Source organism: Alligator mississippiensis, chromosome 13, assembly GCF_030867095.1.
Source record: "Alligator mississippiensis isolate rAllMis1 chromosome 13, rAllMis1, whole genome shotgun sequence".
In the NCBI taxonomy this organism is placed as follows: Eukaryota; Metazoa; Chordata; order Crocodylia; family Alligatoridae; genus Alligator; species Alligator mississippiensis.
In genome coordinates, this window is record NC_081836.1 from 25,048,100 (window position 1) to 25,061,937 (window position 13,838).

At 53.2% G+C, this 13,838-nt stretch overlaps 2 protein-coding genes across 4 annotated transcripts in view; one reads left to right on the forward strand and one right to left on the reverse strand.

The window, feature by feature from the left end:
- The window catches only part of LOC102574404 (mitochondrial import inner membrane translocase subunit TIM16), a 217,098-nt gene that overhangs the window by 45,393 nt on the left and 157,867 nt on the right, over window positions 1-13,838 (reverse strand). The gene's annotated exons all lie outside the window — the stretch shown is intronic.
- VASN (vasorin) overlaps window positions 8,865-13,838 on the forward strand; it is a 31,845-nt gene continuing 26,871 nt past the window's right edge. The window contains exon 1 of the mRNA XM_006274738.4: window positions 8,865-9,122. The gene's annotated coding sequence lies outside the window, so the exon portion shown is untranslated. The remainder of the gene's footprint in view (window positions 9,123-13,838) is intronic.

The following is a 13,838-nucleotide window of genomic DNA, read 5'->3' on the forward strand; positions in this document are numbered from 1 at the left end:
GACTGAATGGAGAGAGGCACCACACAGATCTAGCCCTTGTCTGACTTAGGCCACACACAAGGGCCAAGGCTCTCATATCCCTTCTGCTCTGTTGAGCACGTCAAAATGGTGCAGCACATGGGTACAGAGTAGACCAGCAGAATATGTGTACAGAGCTCACGATGTACACAGTTCCTCACAGCCTAAGTTGTATTCCAGGGCCAGAGTGGGTACCTGGGCCAGTTGAAGGGTGTACAGAAGATAGGCAGGCTGGGGCAGCAGCACACTTGAGCCCTCCATGGCAGCCTCATTCCACAGGTCCAATACTGCTTTCTTTGCTAGCCCTGCCTTTCTCCTCTTGTGCAGGGAAATTAGATGAGGGAGCAACAGCACTGGCAACCTGCAGGCTGGGTTGGCTGCCCAGGGTGCAGCCCCTGTCAACAGGATGTTCTTGGGTCCTCCCAGAGGCAAGCCCCTTTGCCGACTACCCACTCCGCCCTATCCCTGCCTCATATTTCTATGCCCATCTCACAGGCTGGGGTTCAGGTGAGGTAGTGGTTCTTGTTGGTCACCTGCCAAAGTGTCAGAACCACCCTGCTTTCTCACAACATACAGAGGGACTCCTGAAGGCCTTTGCAAAGGACTGCTCAGGAGGCTGCCACGGCAATGAGAACTAGGATTAAACCAAGCAGAACTGACAGCTGCTTTAGGGACAGTGCTGCTGCCCCTCAGTCCAACAGCCTCTGATTCTTTCACTTAGTCTCCAGATATGACCCACCTCTGGGGGGCCTGCCCCACTGTGATGTGCTCAGGGATGAAAGAGGTATGGTGCGGCTGCAGCTTTGTAACATTTCACATGGCCACGTCCAGCAACCCCTGCTCATGATGCATGGCTTGGTAGGGAATGCTGCCATGGAGCAGTGCTGCTTCCCTGACAGATACTAGGTATCTCTCCAGTGGATGTCACCAGGGTGAAGTGGGGAGAAAGAGGGTCTGATCTCACAGCCATAGCCATTCCCATGGCTGGTTTAGATATAAAGTCCTGGAGCTGCTAAAAGTAGATGCTTTGCCAGAGAGTCCATGGAAGCCCTGCCAAGCACACTCTTGTCCCCTCTGGGCATGCAGGTGCAAGATGCTGTTTAACCTTCAGTGGGGCTTTGCAAGCCACTGTTTTAAAGGCCATTTCCATGTCCCTAATGTACTTCAGAGGGCTCAGGGGTGACTGTTTCACAGTTCATAATAGCTAGTGTCAGGAGGGACCTGAACAGCTCATCTAGCCTGACCCCCTGCCACAGGCACGAATGAATGCTGGGTTCACAGGACCCCAGACAGGTGATCGTCCAACCTCCTCTGGAATTTACCCAAGGTAGGGGCGAGAACCATTTTCCTGGGAAGTTGGTTTCAGATTTTGGCCACCCTAACTGTAAAATATTGCCTTCTGATCTCTAACTTAAACCTATTCTCCATCAGCTTATTACCATTGTTTCTTGTCACCCCCAATGGTGCTGGGGAGAAAAGGGCTCTACCTATTTGCTGTTGATCTCCCCGATGAGTTTGTAGGCAGCCACCAGGTCCCCCCTCCTCAGCCTCCTCTTGCTGAGGCTGAACAGGTTCAGGTCCCTCAGTCTCTCCTCGTAGGGCCTGTCCTGCTGCCCTCTCACCAAGCAGGTGGCCCTCCTCTGAACCCTCTCCAGGCTGGCCGCATCCCTTTTGAAGTGCGGCGCCCAGTACTGGACGCAGTACTCCAACTGCGGCCTGACCAAAGTCGCATAGAGGGGGAGTATCATCTCTCTGGACCAGCTTGAAATGCACCTTTGGATGCATGACAAGGTATGGCTGGCCTTGCTGGCTGCGGTCTGGCATTGGCGGCTCATGTTCATCTCAGAGTCAATAATGACTCCGAGATCCCTTTCTGCCTCTGTGCTTTCAAGAAGGGAACTCCCCAGCCTGTATGTATGCTGTGGATTCCTTCCCTCAAGGTGCAGCACCCTGCATTTGTCTCCGTTGAACCCCATCCTATTCTCGTCTGCCCACTTTTGTAGTCTGTCTAAATCTATTTGCAGCATCTGTGTCCCTTCAAGTGTGTCCACCTTGCCCCACATCTTAGTGTCATCAGCAAACTTGGACAGCGTGCTTTCCACCCCCTCGTCCAAGTCACTGATGAAGATGTTAAACAGTGCGGGCCCGAGGACCGAGCCCTGGGGTACCCCACTGCTCACATCTCACCAGGTTGAGTACAACCCATCCGCCATTACTCTCTGTCTCACCCCATCAGCATCAATGCCGCAGTCGCTTAATTTATTGATGAGGATGGGGTGAGACAATGTCAAAGGCCTTCTTAAAGTCTAGAAAGACTACGTCCACAGCGACACCATCATCCAAGGATTTAGTTACTTGGTCATAAAAGGCAATCAGGTTGGTCAGGCAGGACCTGCCTTTGATGAACCCATGCTGATTGCCCCTGAGCATGATCTCCCCTGCCGGACCCCACAGATGTGCTCCTTGATGATTCTCTCCAAGATCTTCCCAAGCACCAAGGTGAGACTTACAGGCCTATAGTTACTTGGGTCCTCCTTCCTCCCTTTCTTGAAAATTGAGACCACATTAGCCAGTTTCCAATCCCCCGGCACCTGGCCAGATGACCACGAATGCTCATGTAGCTGGGCCAAGGGCTCTGCAATGACCCCTGCCAGCTCCCTCAACACCCTTGGGTGGAGGGCATTTGGACCTGCAGATTTAAAAATGTCTAGCCCTTCCAGAAGATCCCTAACTACATCTGCGCTGACTGAAGACTTGATAGAGCTATCCCCAAAATGGTCCCTACTTCTGGTAGGTGGGATATCCTGGTTCCTGTTCAAGAAAATAGAGGCAAAGAAACTGTTAAAAAAATCAGCTTTCTTGTCTGGCATAGCCACAAGATTACTGTTTGCATCTTGCAGGGGCCCTACATTGCCTGGTGCCTTCTTCTTGCTCCCAATGTACTTGAAAAAGGACTTTTTGTTGTCCTTAATCCTGGATGCTAGCCTGAGTTCCATCTCTGCCTTGGTGTTCCTAATGGCCCTCCTACACTCCCGGGCCAAGGAGGGGTACTCCTCCTTGGTGATAGCTCCTCCCTTCCACTGGCTGCCTTTTAGTCCTCAGGCATTCCTGAATGCCCTTGCTGAGCCAAGGGGGTTTCTGAGCACTCTTACCTGCCTTGCTTCTTGCAGGGACTGTTACCCTTTGGGCCTGGAGGATTGCCCCCTTAAGGTATGACCATCCCTCGTGGACTCCCATCTCCTCTACCTTCTGGGCCCTCAGTGCCTCCCCCACTAGTCTAAGCTCATTGAAGTTGGCCCTTCTGAAGTCAAGGGCTTTAGCCTTGGTGTAAGCCCTTGATGCCCTGTGTTGGATAGTGAAATCCAGCAGGTGATGATCGCTATTGCCCAGGTGGTCAAGGACCTGCAGTCCCCTCACCAGGTCATCCCCCATGGCCAGGACAGATCCAGAAAGGTGTTACCCCTAGTGGGGCTGTGCACTTCCTGGATAAGGTGAAGGTCCTGTAATACAGCCAGGAACCTACGCGAGGGGTCAGACCTGGCTGTCTGCTCCTCCCAGCAAATGTCTGGGTAGTTTAGGTTGCCCATGACAATAACATCCCTTGACCTAACCACCTCCATAAGCTGACTGGAGAAGTCCTGGTCCAGCTCTTCCCCCTGGTTGGATGGTCTGTAGTAGACACCCACTGTAAGGTCCCTTTTGCCATGCCCCCCTTGTAGTTTGACCCATAGTGTCTCTGCCTGACCCTCCTCTAACCCAAAGCTGATCCTTGATGATGTGAGGTGCTCTTTGACATACAGTGTAACACCCCCCCACACACCTTTCCTCTGCTTTGCACATGCTTTGTTCCACATGCAGGGATGCCAGTGGAGGAAAAGGGGAGAGTATATCTTTCTCTGAAGCATCAGGGCCCCCTGCTGGAGCCAGGATACTGGACTGGATGGCCCAAGTGGATGTGGAAAATCTCATGTTACCCTAGGAAACCTGAGAGGCCTGTTAATCCAGCTAGAGTTGGTGTTTAATTTTAAATGAGCAGCCGTAACATGCTGTTGGCTTCCTTCCCAGACACCTCCTCACACAGGGCAGCCCTTCAGAAGCTTTCCCTTCACCCCCAGCCCTGACCCAGCTCACCGTGGTCCCCCTTCTCTCTGGGCCACCTATGCCAGCCCAGTCACACCCTGGTCCCCAGAGCACGGGGAACTCTTTCCTGCCATTGCAGGGTTCTGGCCAACACCACTGAAAAACAAGCACCCTCAGCTCCCAAACCTGGCCAGCTGCAGGGCCTGGTGCTCAGAGGGGCTCACCAAGCCCACAGGGCTGCAGGTTGTTTGAAAGGACGCTGTTGTCAACACTCCTGGGATGCAAGGCTTTGGTTTCAAAGGTTGATATCCCCCAGCAATGCTTAACAAGCTCCACTTTGCCTAAATGTAAGTTTTCACTGGTACCAGGTGGCAGGTATGAGCCCTACTCTACATTCGGATTCAACAGGCACACCCACAGCTCCCAGTCCCTGCTCATGCCACACACAGCTTATGACCAGGAGCCTCAAGCAGAAGAGATGCCCAAGCACTGCTAGCTCATTCACCTCACACCTTGTACACAGACTGTGGATCAGTTGAGGATCTAGTCATGGGACTGAGGCGCAGGGGACAGAGTAAAACAAGTACCTAGATAAAGCACACATTCAATTCCCCAGGGCCTCCACCAGTGCCTGCCTGCAGCCTACCTTTCCCTCGAACTTTGCCCACTCTTCTGCTCCTACTGCTCTGTACGGGGCACCGAAATGGAGAAGGGGCCCCTAATCTGGGGTGATAAGGAACAAGAGTGCTATAAAAGTGGAATAGAGCACGACTAATCAGTGCCTTTATTTACCTAAGATACAGGCAGGGGAGAAAACTAAACACGCAGCTTTTAAGAGAACAAAGAGACAATATATTATTTTCAGCTTGACATTTTTGTGGTTACCCAGGGGTGGGGGAGGGGAGCGCGTGCTGTGATTCTGCATCAGGATTTTATTCAGATCTCTTTGAGAAAATCCAGAGAGAAGTGGCTGCCCTAGCAGTGACTTCCTGTCCCAAAACTGCCATTGTCAAGACCCTATGTCCTATACAGCTAACCCAAAGTACCTGGATTATGTAGCACTGCCTTCTCAAGTTCTCCCTCCCCCCAACCCTTGCCAAACAGGGAACACTGGTTATTTACTGTGATTTTACAGTAAGAAAGCATAACCTTCTTATGCCCCTCATTTTCAGTTTGCCAGAGACACTTGCCATCTTGAACGGCACTGGGGGACTGTTGGTGGCAATCTAGCCATTCTGGGCTGTGGGGTCCAGAGCTGCAGGGGAATCAGGTTAGTTTTTTGACACCTCAAAGGCAGTAGAAGACTCCTGGTAGTGGAAAAGAGGAGCGAAGCTCTCCTCTCCCTCTCCTTTTATGGCAGGGACAGAGGTAACTTAACATTTGGGGGGAGTGGAGGGAAAGTATTTGCATTCCTTGCTACCCCATTCAAGCAAACTTTTATGGCAGGGGTTCTCAAACTTTGTGATACTGTGACCCCAAGTGCTGGATGGTGGTGGCAGGGAACAGGGAGCACGTGGCAGCTGTTGCCACCATCCACCACTCCGCGCTACCGCTGCACACCGCTTCCCCATGCTGCCATGTGTACCCCCTGGGAAGTTTGCAGTCCCTTTTTAAGTTGCTCGTGACCCCCCGAAGGGTTACGACCCACAGTTTGAGAACCCCTGCTTTATGGCAATGAACAGCTGTAGGTCACCTCCACTCAGTACATGCCTCTGCCTGCATCCATCACCAGGAGGGAAGCACTTGACATGTGCTGCTGAAATGACTGCCAGGACAGGGTTAAGGGGGCTGGCAATTCAAGAACAATTCAGGCACTCCACTGAAATGACTGAAGTGGAACACATTTTTGTCAACGCTTTTGTTACAGGCTGTCTGCAGACTCAGGCAGACATAGCTACATCTACTACACCCAGTTCACAGTTTTAAGGTGTACCTTCTTCCCCACCATAAGGTCTACAGACAATGAAAGCTTAGATTCTGGGCCTTTTATTGGTAATTTATGCCTCTGAATAATCAGGCTACATCAAGACCATGACTGCAAGGCACAACTCACCTGTCTCTGGGTTCCAACCCAAAGGTGCCTACATGTCCAGTGAGGAAAATGACTTGCTCAAAAAAAAAATCAAAACTCAGCCTTTCCCTCCCAACGTGGGGATTCTGCAAGATGAATAACATTTTAGCTAACAGCAGGCAGACGTCAAAGCAAAGCCCTAGCATGAGAATTCTTCCCCCTTTAAAGAAGAGTCTTGACACAAAAACTAGAGACAATGGAGTAGCAAGCTGGGAGCTTGCTCCTTCTGTCAAGCCAAGCCTCAATGACAGTGAGAAAGCAGCATAGCAACAGAGGAAAGGGATGTGTGTGTGCAAGAGAGGTGGGGAACAGGCCCTAACCAGGAGCTTGTGGGAGTTTGACAGGTCACAAGGAATCCTGGGCATCAAGCTGTGTTTTTAACACTGCATCATAAGTTTGCTGGCTTTGCTTGGCTGCACATACTATGTCATGAACCAGACAGCTGCGCACATGAAGTATGCTTGCCAAGGGCATAGGAGTGATGCTGCCAGGCACATCCATGGCAATACACCTATGCAGGTGGCACCAGGTTCGCTTGCCCTGTTCATAGGAGATGCTACAGTATGCCAGACCATGGACATGCTTGTGAGGTTCTGAACACCCTTCCTAGGCACTGCTGCTACCAGTATGAATGGGGGCTGGGGTCTCATTTCCCCCCAGTATGCTGCGGATTCAGTGGCCACTCAACTCTGGGCACAGCTGCAGGGCTTTTCCCTGAACCATCAGTGGGAGCAATAGAGAGCTGTCAGGGCCAAAGGCAGCAACAAAACTCCTGCTGCAGCAACAAAACGTTCCTCACATGCAGGGAGGCTTGTGACCCAAGGTGCCACGCTGCTGAGGTTCTCATTGTGGTGAGGAGGAGTGGCGCTAAGCAAACAGCAGGCCTGTGAGGTGCTGGGGCACTTTTGGCTCTGCAAAGGGTGTATTTCCCTCCTGCTTCAGTAACTATTAGCATGACCAGCTACACAAACAATGACAGCACTAATCCAGCAGGTGTGGGTGCTGAGGGCAGGTAGTGCCATGGCTGCAGCAGATTGTGGCAGCTTGCCACGTATCAGCTGGCACTTCCCAGGTACACAGCTTAACTTCCTCATGCAAAATGGGTCATTATTTGTATGACACCCCCCCCAGCCTCATTCACAGCCTCAGATGCCACCAGCTCTGTCTGCAGTAAAGCAGAGGAGGGGAAGGCTGGCAGCCTCTGGACAGGAGTGACTGGGTGGAAGGGTGTTCACTGCCCCCACTACCATATCTTGGCCTGTTCTGCAGGGGGCTGACTATGGTGGTGAGGGGAGGGGGCTCTGCAGGCCCAGCAACCACTCTGGCTCCCCTGAACCTGCCAACAAGCAGGCGAGTTAGTTACCAAACCCAATGAGCTGTGTGACATGGACACCTGTTCCCTACATGCCACAAGAGTGCCGTGTGCTCAACTCACTGATGCTCTGGATGTCCAGATGGGACAATTCCACCTTGTAACCCTCCTGGGCTGCGAATCCCCATCCCATTGGTCACTAAGCTCAGCATGCTCAGGAGTCAACATGTTGCACAGTGACACTGGCCCACACTGAGCCCTCTCCCTGCCCCAGATGTGACCTCAACCCTCACCCCAGGCCTGTCCCAACTACCCCCTGCCCTGGGAACAGCACACACACAGACTGTACCAAGGGGAAGAGAAGCAAGGCCCCATGGACTCACTGTGATCTCTGCCACCAACCTGAACAGGGTCAGGGGCTCATTTCCAGGCAACAAACAGGGTCCCATGGCCTGTCAGCTGTAGTCAGCAACTCAGTGCTAAGGGCCCCATGGCACATCTTCACAGCACCCCCACTCCCAGTTTTTGCTGATTTATTACCTCAGTAAACCCCATGGGGAAAGACTTCGAAGACCACTACTGCCAACAGGCAGGAGACACAAGCTTCCATGACCTAAGATCCCAACGAGCCCTCAACTGGGGTTAAAGCAAAAGCGCCAGACATGAGTAGGTCACTGCACCTGCTACTTGCTAGCCACCACCAGCTCCATCAACCCCATGGCACCTCTTGCCCCTGGCTTGAGAGCATGCCTGCTGCAGCCCAGGGTGCAGCACAGCCCACAGCAGAGATCTTACTACATCCCTACCTCCCCAGAGATCCCAGCATTGGAGACAAGGTGGATCAGTATTCTGGGCTCCTGTTTGGGGGCCAGGCCTGAGGGGACACAGGGATCCCTTTTCCCAGAAGGGGAGGGGAAATCAGGGCCTCAGGGTTCTCTGAGACTGGGCACAGGAGGGTGGGAGGGGCAGCACTGCTCAGCACCTTCCAAGCAGGTGACAGATGCCTCCCAGCTTCCTGGCTAAGTCCTCTTTGGCTTTAACTTGGTGGTGTCACACTGCCATGGGGCAGACAGATCGGGTCTCCACTGGGCTGCAGCTCAGGGCACAGTGTTGGGCAGGGCAGCAAGCCTCTGTGCCTGTTTCCTCCAGCAGAGCCATTGTCTGCGCCCGCAGACGATGGAATGCGCTGCCTGTGCCCAAAAGGAGTTAAGGGAAATTAAAGCCAGTTTTCCTCCACTTTCCCCATGCCTGCTCCAGCCTGTGTCAAGTCCTGTAGCCAATCAGAGGGCCAGCCCAAGATGGAGGGCTCAGGGTGCCACCCACTCGCTGCCCAGCTCCTCCTACTTTCCTCTAAAGGCAACTACTTAGACTAGTCTCCGGTTAAAAAACTTTCAGTTGTCCCAGGGCTGGCTGATCTGCAGAGGGAGACGGAGGGACAGGCACAGCAACTCCTGCTGGTCCCACAGCCGGGCTCAGGGTGGATCTTTGCTTTCTCAGTCTGAAGAATCCATCCCACCCTGCACGGGGCGATGGGGCCAGATTCCCCTTCTACCCAGCTATAGACAGGACGCTTGCCCCTCCAGCACTCCCCAGCTACGCTGCAGCACAGCCAACCTCCCGTGCGCCCACTCCCGGCACTTGGTAAGTCCCAGCCTAGCTTTGTTCTATACTGACTTTGTCTTGTGCACTGAGTTTGCCTGGTATTCCCTGGCTTTCCTGCCCTGGCACCCTAGAGAGGACAGGGTCACCAGTGCCTTGGGCAAGGGGCATGCGCTGTCAATGGATGGGGCAGCACTCAGGGGAACTAAACGGACAGTGGACATAAGCCAGCAGTCGTTGCCTCCAAGATGTTTGCTTTAGGAAGCAAACCTCTCCTCAGGACAAGGGGGCTGCTGCCTGTTTGCTTCACCTGTGTCCAGAGAAAATGTGCAGGGAGACAACTGGCCCAGCACAGAGGTGCCTGTCCAAAGGGCATTTCAGCCAAGTAGCCAGAGACGGAGCCAGCTGCCTGGATGGTGGAAGATGTTTGCCTAAGTGTGTGGGTCACTCTATTTATTCCTTCCCAGTCCACTCTTTCCCCAAGGGTGCCCCTTGTCCCCTAGCTAGCTCTGCTCCTCAGGGAAGCAATCCCATCCCAAGCTGGGCTTGAAGGGGCTTGAAGTACTGCATTCACCTGGGACACAGGCTGGGCTGAGCCTCTGGCCAGGAGGGGCTGCTATGCTTCCCCAGCTGTCAGCTCTGCTGTTGGAGGTGTACTTTGCAAAGGGGAAAGTTGCCCCACTTGCGGGCTTGGCACAAAAAGTGCCTGCTCCCTGCTTGGCCAATTCAGACCTGCATAGGAGTGTAGCCCCTGGGGCACCAGAATTAAGAAGGAGTTGGGGGGAAAGTGCCACTGCAATGCAGAGGGGAAGGGTCGCACACATTGGCTCCCCGTCTCCACCTGGATTCCAGAGGCAAACCAGCCCTTTGTCTTTCAGGAGGGAAAAGTCTGGCACTTTATTCCAAGCTAAAAAACTCCCACCTCTTAACTCCACCCCTCCCCACACGGACCCTCTTGCTCTGCACTTATCACACTCCTGATCTGATTTACAAGTGACTTGTAAAGCTTAATGTACTGTGAAACCCTGATAAGATCCGACTGCTGTAACCAAAGCCACAGAGTTGCGGGGGGGAGGCTTTCCACTAGGCTGGGCTCTGCTCCCCTCCAATTATTAACTAGAAACAATTACAAATTGGTCAGCTAATCCCCCACCCCCCAGCCCTCCTTCCACCTCACAGTAAAACTCCCTGCACCCAGGCGCCCTGCAGAAACAGCCACTTGGTTGCCATGGGCTGAGAACAGGACACCGGCAACTGCCAGATGCCCTGTACAGCTAGAACAATGCGCAGGGACCAGCTCCCACCATGGGTAACAGCACAGCAGCTCCTGTCTCTGACCTCACAGGTTAAGGCGTATCATGGAGGGCACACAGGACACATGTCAGGTTCCCCTAGGAAGGGGGCAGGAGGTAACAGGAGGAAATAGCATTCCCCCACCCCCCGCTTTAGGGGAGCCCAATTCCACAAAGCTTTTGGTGCCAAACTCATTTGGCAAACTGGGCCCCCCAAGTGCTGAGCCTGGGGGTGGACTGGGCTGAGGGGGGAGTAGGTCTCAGACTGATGGGTGCCAACCTCAGCAGCAGTTGGACAGGGAGAGGAAGGTCCCAGGTACTGCCCTCTATGCAGCTGTGTGCCTCGCTGGCATTATCACCCATGAAGGTATGGATGCTTATGATGAAACAAGGAATGGAGCAAGTCAGGATCCAAAGTATAAGGGTCCACCCTGGGGGTATTAGCTGTGGCACAGACGGTGGGGATGCCAGCTCGGGTGCCCACGGCCTGCAGTCTGGACACATGGGTAACACTACCACAATGTGCTGTGTTAGCATGAATGAAAAGCCAGCTAGGACTTCAGACTCCTCAACCAGAGCAGAAGGACTTGTGGGGAGGCTGGGGGCTGTGTTGAAAAAACAGTGTGCAGTGGTAAAGGGCTGTAGTCCTGCCTGCCTGCCCCAGGTGCTGGGGGACAGGCAGGCTTGACCCTAGCTGCCTGGTGAAGTTTATTTTCTTCTCCCTTTTGTTAGTGGGATAAGGGAGGTTCTGTAAATAGAGTGTCACATACAGGAAGGGGGTTCTGTTAATAAGCAGCCTGGCTGGAAGCCCTCCAGAGCTCTATCCGGCTTGGCCGGCATGGGGAGCGAGCAGGGCTGAAGCAATGTGCTGCCTCACACGCTGCTGGGGGCTCCTCAGCCTGCAACCCTTGGAGCTGCTGTTGCTCACCTCTGCCAAGGGGGCCTGGGAGTACAGGGCTATTGCTGCCCGGCCAGGAGCATGGAGACAGCCTAGAGGTGTCCCAGAGGGGCAGGGGGTTCCATACACAGAAGAGTTGAACCAGAAGTGTCATGGGGGAATGGGAGCTTAAAGGGAGATGCCAGCTTCTAACAAGCCAAAGATGTTGGTAACCTTAACACTGGGACTGTGTATGCTAGTACAGTGCTGTGCTTGGCATCATGGCAGCTCACCCCTGACAGATGTCAGCAGCAGCTCTCTGGTAATGGGTCCCTGGGGTGGCAAGATCCCTAAGGAGCTATGGTACTCTCTGCTGCTGTCAAAGCTAGATCCAGGACAGCCTTCATCTTGTGCACTTGCCACTGGTGAGAGAAGGAGCTAGGTATACTGGCCACCCACAAGCCCAGGGCCACCCAGAGCTATTCACATAAACTGTAAGAGCAGTATTCCCAGTGTGTTGCCCCCCTCAGCAGCAGCCAGTTTTTGGGGCTCCTCACACTCCTCCCTGCAGCCCTACACCCTGGCTTGCCCCTGCTCTGTAACCTACAGCAAGGGCGTCTGGTTGTCACACATGCCCTATGAACCTTCACTGCTGCAAAAGAAGAGCACAGCAACCAATGCTGTCTTCAGCATTGATTGCTGTGCTCTTCTTTTGCAGCAGTGAAGGTCCCAGAGTCCCAGAGTCTGGGCTTCATCTGGGATCCTGAGAACTCCAAATGCTTCTGGCTGAGCAGGGCAATGGAACCCAGGGAAGGGCAGGCTCTAGAGATCAGGAACATATGGGCACACATGCCCCCAGGTGTGCTCCCTATATGCCCAAGGTCTGGAGCCTGCATGTACTGCAGGCCATATGGGTCAAGTCCCAGGGCAAAGCCCAGGATTCTGCAGCACCCAGAGGTCAGTCTGCAGCAGCAGGCTGCTTATGTGGGTTTTTTTGGTTTTTTAAAATTTGAATCTGAGGCCAAATTAGCCAAAACTAATTCCAAATCTAAGAGTCCAGAACCATAAGTGGCCCTACTATAGGCAAACATATTCCACCCACACCTGGGGCTTCAAAACCTTTGGCGGGCATCCTACTTGCAGGCCCAAGCCCAGAGGCTTGGATGCCCCCAAGTTTTTCTTGCTAGCCATAAGATCCTTGGAGCAAGCGAGGGAGGAGATTCCCATTTTCATAAACTGGGCTTAAAGCTGCTACTCCTCAGCGGGTACTGAACCACGCCAGAAGAGCAGTTCTCGTGCAGTGCAGTTCAGCAAAACTGCTTTCATGGATACAGATACATGGCATTTCCCCTGCCAGGTTAAGAAGCCACTATGCTTGATCTAAGCCTTCAGGAGTCAATACAGGAGGCTGTGATGGGGGAGGGGTGAGTGGCTGGGTAGGACTGTGGCCCTGTTACTCCTTTTCCCAGCAAATTCACTGACTTTCTGCCTTTTTCTCTGTTCCTGTGAGCCATGAACTCCTGTGTAAGTACAGTACAGAAGGTGTGGACTAAGATCAAGGTCTGTTGCCCAGACCAAGACGGACTTGAATGGCATTGCGTAGTGGAGGGTGCACCCCTGTCCAATGCACTGTTGACAGGACACCCTATGAGTCTTATAATTAGCTTCCCAGTGGCCAGCTTCCAGTGGGAGGATCTCAGCTACACACCTATTTTATGGAAATGGAAGACTCCTCCCTAGGTTGCTCCTGTGGCTGTTGGCTAAGAGCAAGTGAGACTTGGGGGGCATCCAAACCCCAAGCCTCCATGCTTGGTCCTGTATGTAGGATGCCCGACAATGGATCTGGGAGTATCTAAAGCCCCCAGCTGAAAAGTCTGGGGTGGAGGATACTTGTTGGTTGTACTGCCACATATGGTGTTTGAACGATTGAGTTTTACTCAGTAGAAAGAATTCAGAACTGATTTGGCTAATTTGATCTTGGATACAAAGTTTTCCACAAAAAAAAAAAAGTACAGCACAGAAGGTGAGGGGGAGGGCAGCAGTTTGGGCATGTAGGACTTCAGGCACCTGTGTCATATGGAGGTTGTCTGGGTCTGAGGACTTTCTGCATTAGCTAGGTGGTGGCCAGCAATGAAATGGTTAACAGCATTGCTATTAAAAATCATGGCATCAGGCATCCATGTGGTGAGGGCAAGTGGGGCAGGTCCCTGTCTCAGGCAGACAGCAGGACACTGGCTGCCCACAGGGAAGACACTTCCTTGAGTACAGGAGCTAAAACATTCAGTTCCCTGCACTTGGCTCTGTGGCAGAGGCTGGGCTGCCCACCCCAAAACCCTGGCATGCAAGGGGCCCTGGTTCTGAGCAGGCACCACATTGCAGGCCCTGCTTTCCCCCTACATGACCTTAGGGACAGCTAGGCCTCATCACAGCCTCCAGCAGGGCAGGGTGAGAGACACAAGTGGCATAAGGGAGGGTAGCTGGCAGGAAGATGCAAACCCTGGGCAGGTTTGGGAGAGAGGAGAACTAAGCTATTGCAAAAAGCTGTGATGCTGACAGGAAGGGGTTTCCTCTCACCCCAACAGGGGAGTG